Source organism: Indicator indicator, chromosome 29, assembly GCF_027791375.1.
Source record: "Indicator indicator isolate 239-I01 chromosome 29, UM_Iind_1.1, whole genome shotgun sequence".
Lineage (NCBI taxonomy): Eukaryota > Metazoa > Chordata > Aves > Piciformes > Indicatoridae > Indicator > Indicator indicator.
The window spans coordinates 8,771,775-8,795,626 of record NC_072038.1 but is presented as its reverse complement, the minus strand read 5'-3'; positions in this window follow the sequence as shown (position 1 = coordinate 8,795,626).

Sequence of the window (23,852 nt, the reverse complement as noted above, 5' to 3'; positions counted from 1 at the left end):
CTTTACAATGTTATAAAACACTAGGGTGGCTCAAGTGGGTTTCAAACTGGCTCCTGGCCAGTAAAACCTCAGGATTCCAGTCAGCTGTAACCTGGACTCAAATGTGTTTCTGGGATGGCTGAGGTCACTGGCACCCCTTGCACCCTCCCTCGTGTTTGTGCACCACCATAAAGCAGATGATGTCCACAGCACTCGAGCTTCCATGAAACCTTAAAGCATCCAGCTTCCCTCTTCATGGCTTTGTTGCTGCCACTCTTTCCCCTTTGTCATTCATGGAGATCCCCTTCCCTTCAAGCAAAGATGTCATGGTGTGGAATGCTGAAAGAAAATAGTGCAGTGATGGTCAGGTAGAGATGAATCTTCCACCATATTTCAGATTGGAGGCCAGAATCTGTCTTGCTACAAAGGGAAATGGTGTGTCCTGGAGAAGAGATGCCTGCAGGGACATGATGTGTGCACACAATGTGCAAGGAGAAGCGGTGTGTCATGGAGAAGAGATGCCTGCAGGGACATGCTGAGTGTGCACAGTGTGCAAGGAGAAATGGTGTGTCATGGAGAAGAGATACCTGCAGGGACATGAGGAGTGTGCACAGTGTGCAAGAAGAAGCCTTAACCTGAATGAGAATCAGATCTGCAGCCACCTTAGGTAAAAGCATTATTAATGGGTTTGGGTTCATGCTTGCTTTGCTTCTTTTTTTTTTTTTTGCTTTTCAGTGCCTTGCACTCACCAGCATCTTAGGAACTGCATTAGTGAGAGACCTGAGTGACAACAACTGACCTGTTTCAGCATGAAGGATGGCCCAGAGATAGGCAAAGTTGCCTCTCCTCCCAGTGCTGTCCTCTCCCACAGGCAGCTGTGCCATGCACATCCCCCACACAACTGCACCAGCCCCCATCTTACACAGCTCTTTATCTCAGCACCTTGTGAGCTGGGGATGCAATCCCCTGCAGTGGTGTAAATAACTGCACCACCTGTGTGAGAAGCAGGGTCACAACCAGAGTCATGTGGGTGGGAAATAACCATTGGCCTTGCTTCTGTGGGTACCACTTGGTTGTACAAAGAGGTGAACTCATTGTGTTCACATGAACAAATGCTGTAAGTCACAGCCCAAGCTCCTTGTTCTGATCCACAGGAGGCAGTCACACTTTCAGGAAAATTAGGGAAACTTTTCTGGGCTCTCCTGAGATCTATAACACTGAAGTCTTTCAGCTCTTTAAGAGCAAAGTTTTCCCATGTTGGTAAAAATGATATTATTTCATTTCATTAATTTCTTTTTTTTATTTTTAATCTTATTTTAGTAAAACATCATCCTGATTTTTTTCTTATTATTTTCGTTACAGAAAACGATTCCATTTCCAAATGAGACACAGTTCAGAAGGTTTTATTTATAGGAAAGTAAAACCTAAACCTGAAGCTATCTTCTCCTCCCTTCTATGTTTCCATAAACATGATTTCTCCCAACAGAAAAAGCAGTAGGAGTAACTTGTCATAATATCATTCATCAAAAGCAGTCTGATAATCTCTGACACTTGAAGCCACGTTTGCAAGCAAAACACTAAGTGGAACCCAAAAGCTCTAAGAATTAACCACAGTTTCATTTCTATTCTTCCTATATTAAAAAAAAAAAAAAAAGGAAGACCATGATGTTGTAAGGCTCTTGTTGTCTTTTGATGCCTTCTTGGCACTGGAAATCTAGAGCAAAATAATTAACTTTAGAAGCACAATGCTGTCATTCCCACCTCACCTATGTAGTACTACTCAAGAGAAATTCCACAGCTGCAGAAAGAGTTTTGCTGTTCTTCAAGACAGAACCAGCCTCCTGAACAAGCCATTAGAATCTCAGAATCATATAGAATGCACTGGGTTGGAAGGGAAAGGTCATCTAGTCCCACCCCCCTGCAGTAAGCAGGGATATCCCCAAATTGATCAGGTTGATCAGAACCCTATCGAGCCTGACCTTGAATGTCTCCCTGGGCAACTTGTTCCAGTGTTCCACCAACCTGTTCCAGTGGTCCACCACCTTCCTCCTTTCTTCATGTGACTGTGCAGTGGATTATCTATTGCTTGAGCACATGACATATGTCAGGGACACATTTTTTATCAGATTTTGACTGATCTGTGAAATAAAATCCATTGCAACCAAAGAAAATAAATGCCATCAGCAGTCACAATGGTGAGGACTAGCAAGCACACACCAGTGTCCAAATAAAATAGATATAAAAGCAAATTAGGCCAGACTGTATTGTCCTGTGGTGCTGAGGAACATGGTTTAGCATCAGACTCGGTAGACTTAGATGATGGTTGGACTCAATGATCTTGAAGGTCTTTTCCAACCAAAAGTATTCTATAATTCTATAACTGCTACTGTCCAATTCCATGCTTGGAGTCAGCTTCCATAATTTAAGAGCTCACTCTTCCTAGGTACCTTTCCATGTTGTTGGCACTGTTTTGTACAGCCTGTGGTCTCCTTTCACTGTGCAGAGATTCCCCAGCTCTGGTCACAACTGCTTACACAACCCAGCACATGCTGGTGTTGGAATGGTGTTCATCCTACTCCAAGCACTATGGTTTAGTCTGGATAATTTTGTAGGGTGCATTTGCTCTTTCCAACTACTCGTTGTGCCATTTCCACAAGGCTGTTTTGCACACTTCCTCTTACCTACACAAACCTCAGGAGCAAAGCACCATTATTTAAGGTCTCTCTTTCACAAAAAGTCATCAGTAAAGACCTTTTGGAGGCCTGAAAGAAGTAGAAAAGAAGAAAGTGTTACTGGTGAACAGCTCAGTACAGCTCTACTCCTGCTGCCCAGCCAAATGGCTTAAACAACTGATGTTAGCCTTAAACCTGCATTTCTATTCAGCCTTAAAATTGCCAAGGCAGTTTTCCTGATATCCCTACAGGGCATCTCAGCCCTTAAAGCCTCATGCTCACTCCATTAGCCCTGCAACGACTGCTGCACATCTCTGAAGCTACCAAAGCTTTTGGTTAATAAAAATTATACTGTGATTATATAGTAGCTTAAAAAGCAGTAACTTTAGAAGCCCTCTCAACATTCCCACCACACTAAAATAAAATCTATGCTATTTTGAATTCCCAGAAATACAATCTTTTCTTGGAAGTAAACTCGTGGTACATAATTGCTCGCTCCTCCCCGCCGGTGAGTGCACTCCCACCTCTGATTCACATTTATGTTGTGAGTGGCTTTTAATGACAGGACAGGGGAACATATTGTGGTTTCACACATACACAGATTTTATGGTCACTTATTCCTAACTAGGAGATAGAGAGACACAGCAGAGAAGGATTCTTGCTTGCTTTCTTCCAAGGTACTTCACCTCTTAGTGCAGGAGGCAGTTCCCTGTCTTGTAATGTAATATCTGGGAGCCAGCTTTATAATGAGAAGGAGAAAGATAAAGCAAATAATCCCAGGGGCTGGATGACAGGAAATTGTTTTAGGAGACTTAATTTCAGCCCTGATGCCTGTGATTGGGGGTAACTGAACACTTGGTTCATTGCCTCACCACAGCAGTTCATCAAATTACTTCTCTTACACTTCTCAATGAGCCTGAATGCAATGATGTCACCTCACTTATGGCTATGTGTGAGTGCACAATCAACAACCTGGTTTATTAAAGCAAGTTAACCTGCATGTTCCTGAGAGCAGGGGAGGGGAGTGCTCCCACAGAGCTGTTGGAACAAGTCCAGAGGAGGGCCACAAAGGGCTGGAACACCTCTGCTATAAGGACAGGCTGAGGGAGCTGGGGTTGTTGAGCCTAGAGAAGACTCTGGGGGGACCTTAGAGCTGCCTTCCAGTACCTGAAGGGATCCTACAGGAAAGCTGGAGAGGAACTTCTCATAAAGGTGTCTAGAGACAGGACAAGGGGGAATGGTTTTCAGCTGAGGGAGACCATGTTTAGGCTGGAGTTGAGGAAGAAGTCCTTTGGTACAAGGGTGGTGAGACTCTCGAATAGGCTGCCCAGTGAGGTTGTGGATGCCTCCTCCCTGAGGGTGTTCAAGGCTGGGATGGATGAGGCCTTGAACAGCTGAGGTTGGGAGGTGTTGTACATGATCTCTAAGGTCCCTTCCAGCCTAAGTCATTCTATGATTCTGTTACACCATGAAAGGTAGTGACTGAAATGTATCATCTGCTTTCTACCAAGATATAAGGGCTGCTGTTTTGCATAGAGTTTTTGCAAATACAATGCCTTGATGTGGCAAGTTCTGCTCTCTGTAGCTGCATCAGCTCATTTCAGCCTGGTGTTGAGTAATGCAGAAGCAATGTGATAAAGGAATGGTTGAAGGCATGCTATCAAAAGTACAGAGCAGATAATCAGCGAGCAGACAAGAAACCTGGAATTCCCAAATGCTAATCCCACTTGATTCCCACTCCCCTTAGCAAGTCTTTTCAAAAGCTCTACATGATCAAGGAAGAAGTTCTTCCCCATGAGAGTGGTGAGAGCCTGGAATGGGTTGTCCAGGGAGGTGGTTGAGGCTCCATCCCTGGAGGTGTTTGCAGCCAGGCTGGATGAGGCTCTGGCCAGCCTGATCTGGTGTGAGGTGTCCCTGCCCATGGCAGGGGGGTTGGAACTGGCTGATCCTTGTGGTCCCTTCCAACCCTAACTGATTCTATGATCCTAGGATTTGGGTAACGATGCTTTCACCTTGTCTGCAAAGGAGTGGGAGTAAATTCAGCACTGGTGATTGAGACCTATGGGTACAACACAGTCCCTGGTAGCTGTGCAAAACATCCAGACTTGGACACTCATCTTGTGTATCTTCATTTGCCAACTAGACAAGAGGTGTTCAACCTTTCTGATGTTCATTAGAAGCAATAAAGCACTTAGGCTTATGGACAGGGGACTTAAATGTCTATGGTGCATGTTTAAGTGCTTTATGAGTGAAAGCTCATTGACTAAGCTTTAGCCTTATAACATGCCTCACTTCACACAGCCAAATTTGAAAAGATTGGTCTAAATATATTTTGGAGTCACTTACATCTCTTCTTTCCATGACCTTCTTGACATGACTATTTTACAGGAATTTGCCTCAAAAGAAAAAAAGAGAAAAAATAGCAATGAAAAACGTATTTTTGAAGTAAACACCACCTAATTTGGGGCTGCTTTTGATTGGCATTTCAGATTTTCTTTTCTTTTTTTTTTTTTTTTTTCTTTTTACACTAGGATATTAGTAGCTCCTTTACAAGCTGCAAAAATAAACAAGAAAAAGTAAATGCAAGCCTTTGTTTGGGAAATTCTCCCTTTTTTTTTTTTTCTTTGGGTTTCCATTTGAATGTGTTCAGCCGTCTGGGGTGAATCAAGGCTGATTCTGGTGCAAAAGTATTCTCCAAGAGATAGCCAAGCTGCTTGAACAAATGGTTTGTGTTAGCTAGAGAAAGACACTGAATCTAAACCATGTGCTTCTGGGGCTTGTGGTTTCAAATTGAACCACAAACACTCAGGCAAGCTGTCAGTCTCTATTCACAATTTCAACCAACCTTGCAGGAAAAAAGGGGGGGTCTTTGCCCACCAATCATGTTTTTAACCCTTATGTGATTAGTGGGGTGGCTTTAATGCTCTGCATTAGAGAGGCATGCTGTTTCTTAGAAGAAGGAGGATGCAGACTGATGGCCTGGGAAAGAAAGGAAGACAAACCCTAGGTGCAAAGGGGATGAAAATGAAGATGTTTAGAATTCTGCAAGGTAGGGCTCGAAGGGATCTCAAGAAATCATTCAGTCCAAAAACTTTCCAAGAAGCAAGATCATACAAAACTGAGCCAAGCCTGGCAGGTGTCTAACTCATTCCATGGGAGCCCTCACAGAGCAGCTCTGAATAGCACTTTTACAGTAAAGCTAATTTACAAAATGCTAGATTTTTGCCATTCTCAGAAAGCAGCTGTGAAAATGCTGTTGTAGCAGAAAGTCACCTGTGAGAGCAAGCCTGGGACACTCTGCATCAGAGGAATGTGCTGCTACCACCTGAGTTAAAGAAATAACCACTGTGGCTTTGGGTTGTGCTCACTGCTCTGGACCAGAACACTGATGTATGGGGGTTTGAAGCAAATGTCCTGTTTGCTCCCTGTTTGAAGCAAATGTCCTGTTTGCATTTGTTGATTTAGAACACATAACAGTGAGCTTAGAGGGTGTCACAGCCTTTATTCTTCCCATTCCTATTGCTTTGTCAAAACCAGAATTCCAGCTAACACAGTAGGCACAATCCCATCCTTTGAGACAGCTAAGGCAAGAAATCCAAGAGAGGCATCGAATAGAAGATGCCTGTGTATGTTGGAGGACATGATGTGAGGCAGCTATTTGCAGGTTCCTTCTGGGTTTTTTTTCCAGCATGTAGGTGACTTACGTGCAAGGAAAGAACTGCTTGTTCAGGAACTGAGGCTGCTGGGGAAAACACATGGGGACAAGCTGAATTTATGTTCCAGGAATCATGCTGGGTAAAACCCTGCTGCAGAGAGTTCAGACACACCTGGTTGCAAGCCCAAAATGGAAATGTGCAAGGGTTGAGCGTTTTGGGAGGACATGTTCTATAACAGCATTGTTTGGGGGAGCTGAGAAAAAAAAAAAACCTTGCTGCAATGCCTTCGTAAATCTATATCTCCCACTTCAGCACTCTTGAAATACCATAGCAATGTTTGCCTCCTGAAGTGCTGGATCATATTTGGGACTGCTTAGATGTCTGAGGGCTAAAGAAAAAGAGGTAAGAGCTAGAATTTGTAACTTTGAATCTCATTAGTGGGTTATGTGTTAAAATAAGTTGAAATCTCCTTCCTCTTCACCCCTTATTTCCCTACCAACACAAGGGGATAGCATGCTTGAGATCTTCCCAGGAAACCTGCCCAAATAGTAAGCAACCAGTTTGTGAGCAAAATCTCATGGTTTCCTCTCCATTAAGAATGAAAAAGAATTTTTTTTTTTTTATTTGGAAAGAAATCTCAACACAAATTTCATCCAGTTTCACTGCCATGAAACAGGACTGATTTCAGCAGCTGAAGGATTTACCCTAGTATTGAATGGAAGAAATAATGCCAGTGTAAACTGATAGTTCTAAGTATTAAAGGAGGAGGTGGTGAAGATACGAGGCTTGCTCCTATGTTGTAAGAAACTTAAGAAATTGAGCCTATTGAGGGTGTGCAGAATTGGGTATACTGGGCAGATAAATGTGTTTGGAAGAAACCAAGATTGCTGGTTTGCCAACCAGTCTGCTTCCTGGACAATGTTGCCCTTGTTGAAGAGGTTACTCCCATTACTACTTTTTCACTGAGACACCATTAATGACAACCTTCAGGAACCCTCCTTTATTGTATTGGTTTCTTACAGCACAGCAGTGCTTCAGAGAAGGATGGGAACTGCTTTTGTGTGGGACAGTCGAAGAACGTTGCTCTCTTCTCACGACACATCATTCACCTGATGTCCCTCTGATAACTGACTCTGAGAAGCATCTGGTCAGGGCTTCACCCATTTGGTTTGGCTCCTGTTCCTCTCTTCATTTCCATTGCCTTCACTTCTAACATGGAGAACTTTGGTTCTCCAGCCCTGAGGAGAGGGACTTGGGGCTGCTGGTGGATGAGAAGCTCAACATGAGCTGTCAATGTGCCAGAAAGCCAACCAGATCCTGGGCTAGGGAGGTGATTGTCCCCCTCTACTCTGCTCTGGTGAGACCCCACCTGGAGTACTGTGTCCAGTTCTGGAGCCTCTATTACAAGAGGGATATGGACATGCTGGAAGGTGTCCAGAGAAGGGCCACCAGGATGAGCAGAGGGCTGGAGCACCTCTCCTATGAGGACAGACTGAAAGAGTTGGGGCTGTTCAGTCTGGAGAAGAGAAGGCTCCGAGGTGACCTTCTTGTGGCCTTTCAATATCTGAAGGGGGCCTACAAGAAAGCTGGGGAGGGACTTTTTAGGCTATCAGGTAGTGACAGGATTGGGGGGAATGGAATAAAGCTGGAAGTGGAGAGATTCAGGCTGGATGTGAAGAAGAAGTTCTTCCCCATGAGAGTGGTGAGAGCCTGGAATGGGTTGTCCAGGGAGGTGGTTGAGGCCCCATCCCTGGAGGTGTTTGCAGCCAGGCTGGATGAGGCTCTGGCCAGCCTGATCTGGTGTGAGGTGTCCCTGCCCATGGCAGTGGGGTTGGAACTGGCTGCTCCTTGTGGTCCCTTCCAACCCTGACTGATTCTATGATTCTAGGATTCTATGATTGGTGAATCCAAACTCAACTTTGTGCAACCAAATATAGTTCTGGATGAAGATGGCTGCAATCCAGAGCTACCTCAGACTGACACTGCTATAAATGAGTGCTATAACTCTTTTAAAAATGACCCTTTCCAACACTGCATGAAGGTTACATGATCCCCTACTTAATATGCACACGAACTGGGATGCCACAAACTTCCCTGGGGTTTCCTGAGGGCTGAAGTAAAACTTAATTATACCAATTGGTTAGACAGACTGTTAAAACTTTTGTTTCACATACCCTTTTTATTCCCTCTTCTCCATCTTTTCCCATTTGCCAAAACCTCCTGAAGAGAAAATAGAGATTATTTTACTTTTTACCTTAAAGGGCTCCTTGTGTGCATTTGCCTTATTAAATAACTGCCAGAATATCTAATATTCCATGGACAGCACTGATGAAAATGAAGCATAACATTGGTCAAACGAGCAAGTTTCATATATAGCATTGTCCCTAATTTGGTCTCCAGCCAATGAAAATTCTGTACCATGCATCTGTTGGCTATAGATGAATCTTTGCATTTAAAAGGGGCTTAGAAAAGACAGAGCTTCTCCTTTTTTTTTTTTTTTGTCACTATCATTTTGACCATAACCATAACCCATTCATTTATGCTTCACTGAGCTTTTTGTCAGCCAAACTCCAGCTATCTTTCATCTGCCCCTGTGCAGGGCTGAGTCTTCTTCCTCTCCTTGATGCTGTTATTTTTGCCAGTCATGCACAGAGGAACTAGCACACTGGGTACAGGAGAGCTAAGTTCTGCAGCAGATATTATTACTGATCCTAACAGCCTTTAACCTTTGCCAGTTCAGGAATGGTGAAGGGAAATGAAGTTATCACTACCTACAATAAGCCTGGTCATTCTAAGGAGGAAATATGGAGCTTCAGTGTCTCCAAAGCAGCCAGTCAAAGATCCAAAATGCCTCTGTGCATCTGGCTGAAATGCACTCTGCAGACTGATGCATCATTAAATTCTCCATTAGTGATTTAAAGGGGAAAAGGCCTTTTGCTGGATTTCCACAGAAGGTTCATTTTCCCTTTTCTGGCAGATCTGTAAGGCTCTTAACGGCAGATGGAAGGAAACGGTGCTACCTTTTTACACAGACTTTGCTGTAGCTAGACCACTAATGTGAGGACCACCATATTCTTATGTTTTACCTATAAGAAATTAAACACCAGCCATTAATATGTGACCTACTGACGGCAGCTCAATCCCTTTCCTGTAGGCTTGCCAGTTGTTAACTAGGAGGTTCCATTCCCTGCCTTCAGACAGGGATTTCTTCCTCCATGGTAAAACATCGCCTACCTGAGGCACCAGGATCCTGTTCAGCATTTCAGTCCAGAAACAGCAAACACAATCTAGCTGTGGCAAGCAGGGGGAAAACTGGAATGCCAAGGGCAGGCTGGGAATCCAAACCACGATCCGCTGGAAACAAGGCAGGTTCCTGGAGGAGCCAAGAATTTCCACCCAGTTTGTTTGAAAAGATTTCACTTGTCTGTGCATATGGACAGACTTGAACACAGAGCTGCAGTCCTCCTAAGAGCCTCGCTGCAAATCATGTTAAACTTCAGGCTGCCTATGGATCATGAGGTTTTAAAAGAGTTCTTATCCAAGTCCATCACTGGTAGGACAGGGAGCTGGATTGTTTTCAGGCCTTAAGAAATCATTTCTGGTAATTAGGTTTGCAATTCTGTTCTGAGATGGGGATACTAAAAAGCTGGGAGAAACTGGAACAACAATTATGTTATACAAGATGAGAAGACATCTCCAGACCTTTTCAACAGTCCTCTGCACTCAAAAATGTTTTAATTTGCTGTCATTTGTCTTTGCCTCATTCTTCAGTTCCTCTTAGGCAGCCAGAAACACTGTACCTCAAACAAGAACTTTAAAATATTCTGAGATGGGAGAAGAAAAGAAAAAAATATCAAAGTTTAGTTTAGATGCCCTTATGGAAAGTCCCTCTGCAGCCTTCCTGTAGAATCCCTTCAGGTATTGGAAGGAAGCTGTAAGATCCCCCAGGAGTCTTCTCCAGGCTGAACAACCCCAGCCCCTTCAGCCTATCCTCATAGCAAAGGTGCTCCAGCCCTTGGATCGTCTTTGTGGCCCTTCTCTGGACTCTCTCCAACAGCTCTGTGTCCTTCTTATGATGGGGACACCAGAACTGGATGCAGTATTTGAGGTGGGCTCTCAAACCCTTATTTCCTTAGACTGAATTCTTTTCTTTCTCTGCACAGCTGCCTGCTCCTGGCTGATGGTGTATGTTGATTAGAAATTATTTTGGACTGACATCCTCTCTCTATGGAAATATACAGATATACAAATCTCTCTCTCTCTGCTCTCTGTTTTTATGTGCACTACCAGTAGTCCTTCAGTTTTGATTAAGCTTGTAAATGCAGCCCTGTTCTCCTAAAAATTACATCCTGAATGCAAATAATCTCCCAACTGAACTGAGCTCTTCTCCACATTCAACATGGAGATGACAAAACCATCAAGTAACAGAAGATATTCACAGCTTTGCAGGTCAGTTTCTCAAGTGATGTGCTGGAGGAGATCTCGGAATTTCAAACAGGTACCTCTGGTGTATTCTATGACAATGGCAGAATTAACCTCTTTAATCTGGGTAAGAAATGAAGATCCAAACCAAGAATGATTCAAAGTGGGTTTTTGGAGTCAAAACTGAAAGTGACTCTGCAGTGTGAAAAAAAAATGACATTTATATACTCTACCTAGAGACTTCATTTTTTTTTCCACTATGGAACTGTTTAAGTTTACTTTTTTTTTTTTTTAATTATTCTTCTTCTTTTATTTTTTTTTTAACTGCAGCCATGGGAAGCATTTCAGGACGTTTTGTACACCTGCTAGCTCCATTTCATTTGTTTAAACACATTTTATAACCGCAGTTTATATATTTTTCCAAGAAAATAAAAATGCTAAAAATATAATGTGGTGTTTGGGAGAATGTAGGTGGGGGATTGGAAGGAACCAGAGGGCCTCATCTTGGCATGGGTTCCACTTTATGCCAACTGCAGCACATTCATCATTAGCATAGTGGATGGGGATTACCTCTGTAAACTCATTCTCACTCACACACACGTTTCCCCTTTGCACCAAAGAGCAAAATCCTATATGGGACACAATAGACCTATTGGGCATGGGTGCTGCTTTATTGCTAATTACAGTGTTTGCTTCACCAAGGTGTTACTGCTATTAGCCTTGAAGCAATTTTCTGCTCCATTGGTAGGATATGCCTCAGCCCTTTTGGTGCAGTCATTGTTTTGGAGCATCGCCAGCAAGAAAGTATTTCTGTGCATTAAATGTTGCTGCATTCACCCCATGGAAAAGGCTTTATGGGGAGACCCAACTGCAGCTCACAGAAGATCTTGAGATTGCTTTTTAATAAAGGGGCTGTGATATTGTTGTCCTTTAGATGTTTTCATTTTCACTAGCCTTGCTACCACTCTGTTAATCTGCTTCTGTGTTTGAAGCAGTGTTTCAGTGTTCAGCTACAACACAGTGCATGTTGTTACTCATGGCAAGTGACGAGAATAAACAGACTTTGGTCCTGGACCTTCTCCTCTTGTTGAGAAAAAGAGTTGCGAGAGAGATTTCTCAGAAAAGCTGGCACCTCCCAGCATCTAAGGTGATGTGTTTCTCCTAAGCCTTTTATCTGATTACAGAAATACAGAAGAGCTTTGGAAGCTTCTGAAGCCCCCTGTTGTCAGAAGGAGCATCTCTAGCTTTCACAAATTCCATTTCAGCAATGCAAAGCTGAAGATTTGTTTCCAGACTCACTACCTCCATTTTACAAAGGGCAGAACACTTAGCAGCATCACTGAAGCACCTCAGTTAAGGTTTTGAAACTAATTACTCTAAGTCTTGGGACACAGAGACACACCATTCCCCACCCTCTGTCTGCTGATCTCAGCAGCATCCACGCTAGATTGGCAATAAACAATGAACCTGTTTCTGTTCTAAGCTCTGGAAAAGAGAATGCCTGGAGTTACTTGAAGTTTCATGGACCACTTTGGACCTACCCATCTTTCAATATGAAAAAGCTTCCTGACCACTGCATCTGTGACTTAAACAATTACATCATCTCACCACAGAACATGTTCCCTGGCACAAAGAGATCTTTTTCCTTCTGAGGGAGTTGGTGTTCTTCGACTCAAGCTCTCACTAAAGTAGCCAGCATGATTCAGATCTGCCAAGCGACACATTAGCATAATGCATAAAGAGAGGGAGTCTCCGTTCCCAACTAACACTGATTTAGCTTGGCATTAAGCATTCCCTCCCTTCCCCCAGTAAAAGAAATCCATGACCTCTGATTTTCTTTTCAGTTTTCACCCTCCAGAATACACGTGCTCTTCCCTCCTCTTTTCTAGGAGTGACGGGAGAGGTCTCTCAGTTCCCAGCCCACTCACATCTGAATCCTCTCCTCCTGACGCCACTTAAGGTGAGAGATAACGAAATAAATAAAAAGGAACCCAACCCAAACAAGAGCATGTTTTGCCTCCTCTGTTTGAGGAGGAAAAAGAATAGCCTCAAGACAAGAAGACTCCCTTACGGCCAAGACGACTGACAAATTCTTGTGGTTTTCTCCAAAAGTCAAACCAAAATCCAGCCGCCAGCCAAGCTGAGTCCTGGCAATCTTGCACTGCCTGGAAATGAGAGCAATCGTATCCTAATAGCTATTTGGATAATTGTCCCTAGGAGTGATCTGCCAACCAATGTTGGAAACAAGTCTTTATTACAAATATAGCATGAAGTCTAATCTGGAATACATTAAAATGTTATTTCTGTAGCTGCCTTTTTCTCAAACTTTTAAAATAATGGCTAAACCATTTATCAGCTTTGGAGGAGAAAGGTTGTGTACACTGCAATTTCAGAGCAGAGATGAAAAAAAAAAGTCTTCAATAAAATTATGCTCCACATAAGCTCTGTAATTTCTGGTCCCTTCTGCTAAAAAATTATTGCAAACTCATTTTAGATCTGCTGAAAGGGGCATGGTATGGTCATGACAAAATAACCAAACTGTCTTTCTAGGCACCTGCTGCTGACTTCTACTGATATCATTCGGAGCCTCAAGTGGTAGACCAACCAGATACACCTAAGTGTGTAGACCATGTGTAAATAATACACAACACTAACTAAGCAAGGCCTGAACAAGCCACACTGCACAGCCAGGCAGCAACATAAGACGCCTGCTCACTGAGCTGATGAGCAGTGTATAAGGACCATCACTATTGCTTTATTATCTATGTGTCCAAGTGCATTTTCTGATTGAACACTGTTTTATCCTTAGATTTCATTAGATACTGCATCAACTTCTGATGTCCCCATTGTAAAAAGGAACACAGAGCTGCTGGAGAGAGTCCAGAGGAGGGCCACAAAGCTTAATGTTCTGTGATAGTAGTCAAGGCACAGAGAACACTCCCTAGCACCATAATTTGAAGATAATATCAAAATATAGGGTTTATACCTAAATCTGAATGGCATCTCAGGCATCAGAGCCCTTATCATACCACAGCAGGTCTAAACATTTAAATTGGTGTCTTCTCCTGTACCTCATGGAGGAGTATTCTGTGTTTGATGGATGTGCTAGGCTTGCCATATTTTAGTCTCTCCATTTCTCTGTGTTCTTTTCTTTTTTTTTTTTCTACTTGTTGTATCTATTAAAGTGATTTATGACTTTTTCATTGTTCTGCCTGGACCTTGGCCAACTCCTGAGACCAAAATCCACCCCCCCAAAATTCTCCTCAACAAAACATTAGGGTGACCAGTCTGAAACAGGACCTGTGGAAAAGATTTGAATTGTGGGAAAGGAAATAACCCCATCTCCATGGGAACTCATTCACGTTTTCCAGTTCCTCCTGAATAAATGAAGTTTGTGTTCTCTAATTCCTAGACTTCCATTTCAAGCACACCTAGCCTTAAAGTACCTGGGAATACTGTTAAAAGCATCAAGGTTTCTCTGAGCACCACTGCAGTTTCACAGCAATGTTTTTTTCTTTCTTTTTTTTTTTTTTTAATTTTCAGGAAATCACCATCAGAGTTCTTCAGAAGAAGTCTGCAAAACACACACAGTCTGCAAGGTGCTTATAAGAATTAGCTGTAGTGACTGAGTTTCAGCTCAGAGTTGCAAGCCCTCCTAATTCCTTAAGAATTGCTGTAGGAGTCAGTAAGGCCCTAACGAGCCCCACGTGTGTGACATTATTATAAAAATACTTAAAACTTCAAGCTTGGTTTTACATAATATGAACATCCAGCCAAATATTTCACTCAGTTTCTCCTTCACAAGACTTTTCTGTCTCTCCTCAGTAGCTGTGGTGTAGAAAGACAGCATGCTGGTTGACTTTTGCACATAGAGCTGAAACAAACTCAGCACCTGCCTTGGACTGCTGTAGGCTTGTGACTGTTTTCAGGCCATGTCATGTTAGAATCATAAAATTGTTTGGGTTGGAAAAAGACCTCTAAGACCACTGAGTCCAACCACCAACCTAAAGCCACCATGGCCATTAAACCACATCCCAAAGTGCCATGTCCACATGTTTTGAACACCTCCAGGGATGGGGATTATACCACGTCCCTGGGCAGACTGTTCCAATACCTGATCACCTTTTTAGTAAAGATGTTGTTCTTAATATCCAACCTAAACATCCCCTGGTGCATCAATGTAGGGCAGCAGGATGTCCTCTATCCCCCATCAGTGCCCACACATGCCACTACAGGTATGGGTGTAAGCATCTTGAGGCTCCATGGCATTTCCACTGCACAGGAATAGCTGGGATCAGAGTGAACTTGCAGGTTCTATCCAATAAAATGATTTCTGACTTTCAGCAGGGCATGGAAAATAAATCAAATCTCAGAGGATTTGTGGGGAAGGTGTTATTTCAGTGTATCATTTTAAAATCAGCATCAATACTCACTGGGTTCAGGCTAAAAATTACTGTTATGATTAGTCAGGGGAAGTTTAGATTGAATATTAGGGAAAAAAAACCTGAAAGAGTGGTCAGGCATTGGAACAGGCTGCCCAGGGAGGTGGTGGAACATCCCTGGAGTGTTCAACAAATGTGTAGACATGGCACTCTGGGACATGGCTTAAGGCCATGGTGGTGTTGGGTTGACAGTTGGACTCAATGACCTAGATGTCTTTTCCAATCAAACCAATTCAACCATTCTATGTACTATTTTTAATTGCTCACGGCTTTAAAGACAGGGACACTGTTTTATTGTGTCGTTTGTTTCCTTTAGCATAAACTAAGAGATCTCATTTTAATGTTTTTAGCCTCCCATGCAAGAGCCCCTTTTGCAACCAGTCTATATTCCACACTTTGCAGGCAGCACCTTTCTTCCCCAAAGCTGTCAACCTCCCCAAGATTCATTTACAGGAAGAAAAGAAACACTGACTTTCAGAACCATTGAGGGAAGGTAGCTCTTTATTATTTCCTTACAGAGCTGAACTGGTACCTGCAAATTCACTGATAGGCAGGGAAATTCCTGCAGATGCCTGGAAGATTGAGCCCACATGTCTACGTTTCCCGTTGCTGCATGCGGACGTGCAGCCCTCACCCTAAGCTGCTGCTCAGCCTGACACAGCACAGTGCTGTCAACAGGCACCCTGGGGACCCATCAGCAGCACAGGGCTGCTGGGCTCTGCAGAGAGACCCTGCACTAAGCACACCAGCAGGATTTGTCAGCTCCTCTGGCAGTTTTCAGTCCTTTCTACTCTCACGCTGTCTGGTTCTGGCTGGTCCTCAGCCTATAAGCAAACCACCAGAGACCTCACACGCTAAACCACTGCAGTGAACGATCTTGCCTCGTGTCTTTGGTCAGAGTGCAGAACAGTTTGTCCCCTGTCTCCCCTTCTCGCTCTGCATTCCTCTCAAAGAGAATGATCTTATAAACAGAGAAAAGATGTGTCCCAAAGAAACCCAGAGTCCCTTTGCTGACTACAAGCTGGAAGGGTTTGCATCCTTCCTCCACTCCCCAGCACCTTTTGTTCCCATCAGTTTATTCTAATGTGTCTGTATAAAACTAATGCTTGTGGCAAACAAGGGATTACTAGAACTACCTGCTGGAGCCAGGACTGGTGGAGGTAGATGCTGTACAGGATTTCTTTTTTTTTTCCTAAGTAGCTTTGCCTGCCTGCCTGGCTTTTCAGTTGCTGTGCTCTGTGTTTGAATTTGGCATTCACTCCCCTGCACAAAACCCCAGATTTACCAATGCAGTTTTCACTGCTGACCTGCAAAAACCTTTGTTACTCAGCATCCTTCCCTCAGCAGAGAAAGGCAGTTACCCACACGCGGCCATGTCCAGATTCCATCTAGATTTTTACTGACATTTAACTAGGATAAAGAGGAGAGCGTCTGGATTAATTTTAACTTAACATCTAAACAGACCTGTGAAACTTTGTCCTTAAGAGTTGCTTGTAGCACCAGTGAACACCCATCTCTAATCTTCTTTTTGATTTATGGCAAAGGGAGCTTTATTTTTAGTGCAAAATTAGAAACTCTTTCTCATTCTGTGCCCTCACCTACCAGCAATCCCCAAATTTATGAAAGAAAATAATCCTTAAATTCTGTGAAAAGAGTGGGTCTGTCTTGTCACAGATTTTTTTTCTGTGCTCCAGTAAGGTACTATTAGCCTTGTTTGTCCTAATATCAATCTGTAAGTCACAAAGTAAAGGAATGGTTGACTTTCCTGATGAGGTTGTGAGCTCCCTACTCTGCAGCAGGGATCTCACAGTTGGATTTAGAGGCATAGAATTATAGACTAGCCCAGGTTGGAAGGGATATTAGAGACCATTTACTCCAACCTCCCCACCATGGGCAGGAACACCTCTCGAGTAGATTCAGCTGCTCAAGGCCTCATTCAACATGGTTCTGAACACTCCCAGGGAGCAGGCATCCACAACCTCCCTGGGCAACCTATTCCAGAGTCTCACCACCCTTGTACTGAACTTCTTCCTAAGATCCAGTCTAAGCCTTCTCTCCCTCAGCTTCAAACCATTCCCCCATTGCTAGACAGCTTTATGAAAAGCCCTCTGCAGCCTTCCTATAGGATCCCTTCAGGTATTGGAAGGCAGCTCCAAGGTCCCTCTGGAGCCATCTGTTCTCTAGGCTGAACAACTCCAGCTCCCTCAGCCTATCCTCATAGCAGAGGTGCTCCAGCCCTTGGATCATCTTTGTGACCCTTCTTTCAACTCTCTCCTGCAGCTCTGTGTCCTTGTTATGACGGAGACACCAGAACTGGAAGCAGTATTTGAGGTGGAGTCTCACAATAATAATCTAGAAGGCAAACCCTCTTATACTTAGCAGATGTGATAGGATGCCATGGTTAAAAATCCCTCCTGTGGGCCACATTCTGGATGGGGAGCAGACATTTTAAAATGACATTTTTGTACGTCACCAGGAAAAAAAAAGAGTGTATAAAAAGTGCCATTTGACCAGGAAGATTTTCAGGGATGCTCAGCATGTGCCTTCCCTCTGGACTGGTGGACACCAGAGCCACTTAGCACTGTCAGCTGAGTTATTTGGGGGTCACCATACGGAGGTGTTTCAACGTTCCACAGCCAGCCTTGAAATCCCAACTCCAGTCCCGCTGACATTTCTCACTGGCGTGGACCTGTCGGACCTGTTTGTTCTGCATCACTCTGAAAGGTGTAGCTGACACATTCATTCTCACAGTGCTTTTTTGGCACTTTCTGAAAAAAAAAAAAAGCTTTAAAATGGATTCAACAGAGAGATGAATTGTCCCCTGGCTGCACAAGCGCACAGGTAGAAGGTGTTTGGTCTTCTTTCACTGTTACACTAGACTCGCAAAGACCCAATAGCTGTGTGGATCAATAACCCCTGTGTTCTCAGGCCATGCTTATTAAAGGTGGTGCATGGAAAAAAAATAAGAAACTTTCTCTATTTATATCTGGAACTTAATGAAGTGAAATTATCACAGCCGACAGGCGCTGGTGTTGTAATTCGGAGACATGGCTTGGCTTAGAGGGATCTGCAGGCTGTTTTTATTCCAAATAATAAAAAAAAAAAAAAGAAAAAAAGAAGAGTGAAACCTAATCCTCTAATCAGTTCCAATTTACATATTCACAGGTCTTATTTCCAGCCTGCTGGAAGGGAAAAAAAAAAAAAAAAAGATAGTGTTGGAGTCACGAAGTGATTATTTGATTAAGTAATTATTAATCCCAGTGTGCTCTGATTAATTCTGAGCAAGTTAAACAAACCTATTGGAGCTGGGCTGGTCACCTTCACACCATTGTAACATGGAGGGGCAAAAGTGGTGCAGATATATTTTTACCTGCTCTACACTGAGGAGTTTTGTTCACTGAAGGTCTCCCATTCACTTCCCAAGGGGTTAATACTCTGCTAAATGAGGTGTTACAAATTTAAGTGTTATCTGTGGCTAACTGCAATAGCAAATGCTGGTCCTTATTTTCAGGCTGGAAACTCCATCCTGGATGTGTATGCAATTCCTTTTTTTTTTTTACCTGTTTAAATAAATGAAAAATGAAATGAAATAAAATAAAATAAAATAAAATAAAATAAAATAAAATAAAATAAAATAAAATTAAATTAAATTAAATTAAATTAAATTAAATTAAATTAAAATAAAATAAAATATTTTTTAAATTAAAAAAAAAGAAGAAGAAAAACTCTGAAAGGAGTTTTTAACAACATTTTACCAACTGCCTTGAATCTACCAGGTAGAAATCTTGTATTTGAGAGTGCCTCAGAGTAGAGTATATCGACTGATTGCAAGAGATCTGAGGTACTCACTTCAAAATATTATTTCTGTTATAATAAAAGAAGAGAACTCAGAGAGTAAACAAGCCTGGAACAGATCTTTGCTGGTTGTATTGGAGTTTATATGTTTTATTCTAACACTCCTGTAGTTGATTGCTCTATTTTTTCAGACATACACAAAACCTCTCCTCAAATTCACTCTGCTGCTGACTTCAGCTTTAAACTGCCCTTCAGCCTGGCTTTTCTCAGTCCAACCTGAGAAAGTAGAAAGTTGATGAACAAGCCCACAACAAATAAAGGTGAAGAATAGGGTATCAAAGATAAAGGTGAGGAACACGGTATGGAACACCTTAACCAAAACCAGCCTGTGAACAATTTGTTGTATGCCTGAAGTCAACCTATGTCACTAAAAAGCAGAGTTAGTCAAATGTCTCAGATGATCTAAAAATGCTGATAAAAGCACTCAGTTAAACTGGATTTGTTTAAGATGTACTGAGGCATTTTGATGTGTTTTTAAGTTAACAACAAATTGCTATTCAGTTCTCTAGAGGTGTGCACATCCCCTTTTCATTCAGCATCAGCTCCCCATGCAGAGAGTCTCCCTTTGAATATTGATGATGCAGGGGGGTGGTGCTGCAGGACATGGTTTAGCACCAGACTTGGTAGAATTAGATAATGGTTGGACACAATGATCTTAAAGGTCTTTTCCAACCAAAACAATTCTGTGATGCTAAATTACTGACTAGGCACAGAAGAAAGCATTTAGGCTTCAACATGGTGGTTGTGTGTCAGATCAATAGATTATGGAAGTGTGCTTGGTATTCACTGCTTTTAATTTACTTTTTAACCATATCTCCTCATCTGATCCTAGGTCCAGATCCCTCTGGTTAACCACATTACACAAGTGATGAATATTTGGAATCAAGAGTTTTCAAGAAATTTGGAGACTAAGACTGGCTTCAGAATGATTTGTTCATGAAATACAATATTCATAACAAACAATTTGTCCTGCAGGCATACCTTAACAACCCAAGCTTTTCCATCAGCACGGTCCAGCAACAACCGCTATTAAGAAAACTCAAAGCTCCTGATTAAAATGAGGTTTTCATTTCCCTTGATAATTTTTAAATCAGTAAAATTTAAATAATTTTCACTAAAGATGAGTTTGACTTTTTTTTTTATATTCAGACTCAGTGTAGTGTGAATATTCACCATCCTTTCTGAGGAAATTATGCACATTGCTGCAGTGGGAGTAAATGCATTGTCCCCAGCAACCCTCATGAGTGAAACTTCCTCAGTGAGTTAAAAATATTGACCAAAACCCATTTCCTTTGATCCAGGCTACTGTCTTTCATCTGAGCACATGCAGGGATGGAAAAATGTCATATGTCCCATCTGCTGGGGAATTCAGCATGGACAAACCAGCAAAAGATGAGAGCAGTGACCCAAGCCTACAATTGAAACAGCTCCTCATGAGCAATAATGAGCAGAGTAGCTATGGCAAATGACACCATGCAGTGAGTGAGCAAACCCAGCCCTTCCCTGTCTCCTAGAGTGGGATGTGAGGTTGGAACAGCTCAGCTTTTGGGGGAAGAAATATTGTGATGTGCTACAAAATCTGTCTGAAACACCATGAAGAATGTATGAGGAGGCTGTAAGAATGTAATCAACCATCTCATTCTCTCTCAAAATTTTCCAAGGTCAATGCAGAGATCTCCATAAGGAAAATAAGTACTTTAAAAGTGGTTTTATTGTTTTGTTTTGAGAGCCTGAAATCTTTCTTCTTCTTTGATTTGCTGTCACGCTCATGAGGTACCATCAAACCGAGTGAACAAAATCTTGCCAGCCTTTGGGCTGACATTTTATCCTCAATCTGGAAGGGAGAACACTTCAAATGCTTCTGCAAGAATATCTAAAACACTGCCTTGCCTGCTCTAAACCGAGCCTGGCTCAGATTCAGAGCTGAGGCATCCTATGCCTCCATGTGATCCCAGTCATAACATGTCCCATGCTAAGATCACTCCTCATTTCCTGCAGATCTCTGAATGCAAAACTTCTTTTCTTTAGGATTTGGAAGGATTTTTTCGAGTTTTCATCTGCCAATAGCTCCCTTAAGTTATTTAGCACCAACCTCTCTGTGTTTGATTAGAAAAGGTTGCCAAATACAGATGCTGGTTTGTAAATATGTTCCTGAAGAAGAACATGGAACACCATGTATTTTGGTAACCACTGAGTCAGATAATTGACTGCTCAGATAAACTGGAAAGTGCAGTGAGTTCTGACGAGAATTCTAGAGTCAAGCCTTGCAAAAGGCAGGTAGAACAGCCAACAACCACTTAAGTTAGGGTTGAAAACATCAGTAAAACATGGGCATATACTACCCTAAAGTCTCATAGAAGAACATTAGGACAACTGAAATGTGTGAAGAAGGACTTGGATGAGACAATGTGAACAAATCAGCTTGACCACAAGTATTCCAGAGACACTTAGCATTATGCCATCTCAGCTGACGAGATTGTGGCAGCTAGATGCTTTTAGAAATCAGATGAGACAAGATTTTTATTTGTCTGCTGTTCCACAATGACCAGAACTGGGAGGTTTCTTTCAGCCCAGTCCCAAAACAATGTGTTCTTTAACCTTTTTAGTTTAAAATCACCTCATACCTAATGGACCAAAAAAGAACAACTAATATTCTGAGAGGGTGGAATAGAAAATCTGTCAGCCTGAGTCAGACTATTGGACCATCAAAGCCAGTATCCTGTCTCTGAAACGCTGTCAGTATCTGACACTTTGGGCTTAGCTGGGATAATAAAACTTTTTCCTCAACCTTATGTAACATCTCAGCCTGGCAAAGAGAAGATTTAAACATTGATTGCTTTCCACTCCCCTCTGTCCCATGAATGCGAATCTGACTTTTTTCCAAAACGAGCTGGAATTGGTTTCTGGGCAGGATGGGGAAAGCTCCTCTCTCATTACTCATTCCTGGATAGATCTGCTAAACCTTTGCCTCCTAAAAGGGGGACTTGAATTACAATACATAAAACTTCATCCACAAAATTCTGGGTGCCCAAGGACACCTTTTCATGGAAGGTGGAAATGCATGTCGTAAGACTTCAGGTCTAGTCACTTTATTTTTCCCCCATCATGCCTACTTCCTTTATTTTTTTATTTGCTTAAGCTCTCCATCAGTTTATTAACTTGACAGCAGCCCAGTTAATTAGACCGTCTTCCCTCCCCACCCTTCCCCCTGCAGCACAAGTGGTATATTAGGCTCCCCAAATGCACACAAAATTTAGTGCTGCTGCTGCTGGGGCACTTCTCAAAACAAATAAAAGATTTGCAAACCAGCCACCAAGCATCCAACGTAATTAAACTGCATTTGTTACTTTTTTGGCGCTCGCACACAATCGAGGCCTTGTCCGAAGCAAGCACTCCCCCAATCAGGCTGTTTTTCTTCTGGAGGGAAGAGTGCCAGGAGCCTTACCACCCCAGGTAACATAAGATCTCAACCAGCAGCGAATGGACACTTGCAGCCAGAGTGAATGGACTGTGGGGAGATCTATATGAATGTGAATATCTGTGGAGAGAGCTATAGATATATGCAAACATGCACATAGAGGAGACTATAGTTCTTCAGGGGGGAAGAAGGAAGAAGAAAAAAAAAAAAAGGCAGTGGAAAGCCTCCCTGAAATTACTGCTCCATGCACAGGTATGTAAATGAGTCTGGAGTCTTGCTGTCCACCACCTCAATCAATTACAAGGTTATTCAAGATAAAACAAACACCGTTCCAATTAACTGCATATACAGCAGTGGTTAGAGGCACAGGCAGGGAAGAGGAAGTGGGAGGAATTTTTGGAAAATGGAACTTTTTTTTTTTCCTTCTCCTTCTGTAGATATGCACAAATAGAGGTTGCCTTGAGGTGCTGCAAGTACAGCCATGAATGGTCTTCAACCCCAACCAAATGCCCCAACCTAAAAATGAGCAGGGGAAAGAAAAAGAAAAAAAAAAAAAGATTGAGCAAGTCTTGAAGCATTGATGTAGTTTGCACTGGTTCAAATCAACTACTTGTGAGAGCCAGTGGGAGCAGAGATCAGGATAGATGTTCCACTAGGATAGATGTTCCACTATCAGTGATTCTGTTGGAGATAGGATCCAGCTAACATTTCCCTCAGCGGTTCCACAGCACAGTTCTGTGTCAGTGCAGCCTGGGAATGCTGGAAGCCTTGCACTTTTTAGGACACAGCTGGATAATGGCTGCAAACAACCTGCAAACTTAGGAGTGGTTTGAGAAGACAGAGAAGAGGGTTGATGAAGACATGGAGACTAGACACGTAACATCAGGGGGCACTTTCCAGCAGTGCTGCATACTTCTTGCCTAAAACTCAGCAAACCATTCTGCCTCTTTTCTTCATTTTTCACACTTCTGTGCAACAGGCAACTCCCTCAACCTTTACTTGTCTGATGCATTTACAATATGATCTTTCAAGTCCCCCAGCAATGTTCCACTCAACTGAGGCTTCATTCTCCCTTGGGTATGTCTGTGCCATTGGACTGTAAATCAGGGACTCTGATTATACTACATCACGTTCTACATGACCAGAGGCATCTGGTCTCCAAGGACATGGATCATTGAAAACAGGGCACCATAATGGCTGGCACATTATTGAGCAAAGGAAATGTCAATCTCTGTCTTTCTGGGAATCAGTCACAATTATATTTTGATTATTATTTGTCAATTGAAACTATGGACTAAGAATTTCTGGTTCAGAGGTCTGACTTCCAGGCTGCTCACCTGCAACCATTATGATCTTCAAGAGGAGATTTACATGACTTTTCTGTTTCTTGGGCTGATGTAGTATGATC